Raw genomic sequence first — 2,500 nt, 5'->3', positions numbered from 1 at the left:
CGGCGCTCGCCGTCAGCCGCACTGGGACTTCCGTACGTCACAACTCGGCGCGCTCGAAAAGCGCGCAGATTCGACGCTGGACTCTTCCCGGTTCACTCGCCGTTACTCAGGGAATCCCTGTTGGTTTCTTTTCCTCCGCTTAATAATATGCTTAAATTCAGCGGGTGCTCTCGCCTGAACTCAGGTCGTATGTGTCAAGCGGGCCGTTTCTTACACGGCCCGCTGGCATCGCAAGTCGTCGCCGCCGGCGCCGACCGAGCGCGTACCGTCGCCGCCTTGGCCCACGGTCGGTCTTGATCTCGTGACCGGACCGACCGACCTGGACCCGCCCCTCGAACGTAGTTGAACACGTCGAGGGGCCGGCGGTGTACGGGACACGCGGTCGCGCCGAGAAAGCTCGGCGACCGCTTCAACTTGGGGCGACGCCCGGCCGTCTTCGCAGAGGCCAGGCGACGGCCCTCGGGTGAGGACGAACGCGACCCTGAGGCAGACGCGGTCCCGGGATTGACCCGAGACCGCAATTCGCGTTCAGAAGGTCGACGTTCAATGTGTTCTGCAATTCACATTACTTCTCGCACTTGGCTGCGTCCTTCATCGACTCGCGAGCCGAGTGATCCACCGTTAAGAGTCGTCCTCGACGTTTCGCCCGGCGCCGAAGCGCGCGGACGTCACACTGTGGGATCGACCACAAAACCACCACCGACAACAACTGCACAAAAACACCAACAAACGGCGCCGAGCGACCGCCGGGCTGGGCCGGCGGCACATCGAGCGCGGTGCCCAGAAGCCACCATCGCACTCGGCTGCCTTGCTATGCCAACGTGTTACGCGTGTCGCACGGGGCGGAACCCCGATTGACGGCCGCCCTCTCGGCGGCACCCAAAGACAATTCAGTGCGCGGTCGGCCGGGGCCTACCACCACCTTCGGTAATGATCCTTCCCGCAGGTTCACCTACGGAAACCTTGTTACGACTTTTACTTCCTCTAAATGATCAAGTTTGATCGTCTTCTCGACACGCCGACGCGGCCGTTGCCAGCCGCGACGGGGCCGATCCAAGGATCTCACTAAACCATTCAATCGGTAGTAGCGACGGGCGGTGTGTACAAAGGGCAGGGACGTAATCAACGCAAGTTGATGACTTGCGCTTACTGGGAATTCCTCGTTCAAGGGAAACAATTGCAAGTCCCTATCCCAATCACGAATGAGGTTCAACGGGTTACCCGGACCTTTCGGCCTAGGTTAGACACTCGCTGCTTCACTCAGTGTAGCGCGCGTGCGGCCCCGGACATCTAAGGGCATCACAGACCTGTTATTGCTCAATCTCGTGTGGCTAAACGCCACTAGTCCCTCTAAGAAGTTAGACGCCGACCGAGAAGGTCGCGTAACTATTTAGCATGCCAGAGTCTCGTTCGTTATCGGAATTAACCAGACAAATCGCTCCACCAACTAAGAACGGCCATGCACCACCACCCACAGAATCAAGAAAGAGCTCTCAATCTGTCAATCCTACCTGTGTCCGGGCCGGGTGAGTTCCCGTGTTGAGTCAAATTAAGCCGCAGGCTCCACTCCTGGTGGTGCCCTTCCGTCAATTCCTTTAAGTTTCAGCTTTGCAACCATACTTCCCCCGGAACCCAAAGACTTTGGTTTCCCGGAAGCTGCCGGAAAGGTCGTCATGGTAACGCCTCCCGATCGCTAGTTGGCATCGTTTATAGTCAGAACTAGGACGGTATCTGATCGTCTTCGAACCTCTGACTTTCGCTCTTGATTAAAGAAAACATTCTTGGCGAATGCTTTCGCAGTAGTTCGTCTTCCGCCGATCCAAGAATTTCACCTCTAACGGCAGAGTACGGACGCCCCCGTCTGTCCCTCTTAATCATTACCTCGTGCTCCGAAAACCAACAAAATAGAACCGAGGTCCTATTCCATTATTCCATGCAACACTATGCAGGCGAACAGCCTGCTTTGAACACTCTAATTTTTTCAAAGTAAACTTATCGGCCACCGCCGACACTCAGTCAAGAGCACCGACGGAGAACCGAAGGTGAGGCGAACGCAACCAGTGACACGCCTTGCGACGGACCGGCGGCGCTCGCCCAAAATCCAACTACGAGCTTTTCAACCGCAACAACTTTAGCATACACTGTTGGAGCTGGAATTACCGCGGCTGCTGGCACCAGACTTGCCCTCCAATGGATACTCGTTAAGAGTTTTAGGATGTACTCATTCCAATTACAGGGCCTCGTTAGAGTCCTGTATTGTTATTTTTCGTCACTACCTCCCCGTGTCGGGAATGGGTAATTTGCGCGCCTGCTGCCTTCCTTGGATGTGGTAGCCGTTTCTCAGGCTCCCTCTCCGGAATCGAACCCTGATTCCCCGTTACCCGTTATCACAAAGGTAGGCACGTAGCGTACCTTCGACAGTTGATAGGGCAGACACTTGAATGATACGTCGTCGGTGCAGAGACCGTACGATCCGCGTGGTTATCCAGAGTCATCAAAC

General features: G+C 56.1%; 2 non-coding genes and 1 pseudogene across 2 annotated transcripts in view; all 3 read right to left on the bottom strand.

Annotated features, from left to right (window-relative positions):
- Positions 1–188, bottom strand: part of LOC144419091 (large subunit ribosomal RNA) — a 3,695-nt pseudogene extending 3,507 nt beyond the window's left edge.
- A 288-nt stretch (positions 189–476) lies between these two features.
- Positions 477–630, bottom strand: LOC144419090 (5.8S ribosomal RNA). The gene has a single exon (XR_013473843.1). It is a non-coding gene; the product is annotated as a 5.8S ribosomal RNA (ribosomal RNA).
- Positions 631–928: 298 nt separating this feature from the next.
- LOC144419088 (small subunit ribosomal RNA) overlaps positions 929–2,500 on the bottom strand; it is a 1,809-nt gene continuing 237 nt past the window's right edge. Inside the window, exon 1 of the ribosomal RNA XR_013473842.1 lies at positions 929–2,500. This exon is cut by the window's right edge and continues 237 nt beyond it. This is a non-coding gene — a ribosomal RNA (small subunit ribosomal RNA).

The sequence above is a fragment of the Styela clava genome, unplaced genomic scaffold (genome assembly GCF_964204865.1).
Source record: "Styela clava unplaced genomic scaffold, kaStyClav1.hap1.2 HAP1_SCAFFOLD_175, whole genome shotgun sequence".
NCBI classification, from domain to species: Eukaryota; Metazoa; Chordata; class Ascidiacea; order Stolidobranchia; family Styelidae; genus Styela; species Styela clava.
The sequence above is the reverse complement of the archived record's forward strand: the minus strand, read 5'-3'. Positions and strand labels throughout refer to the sequence as shown.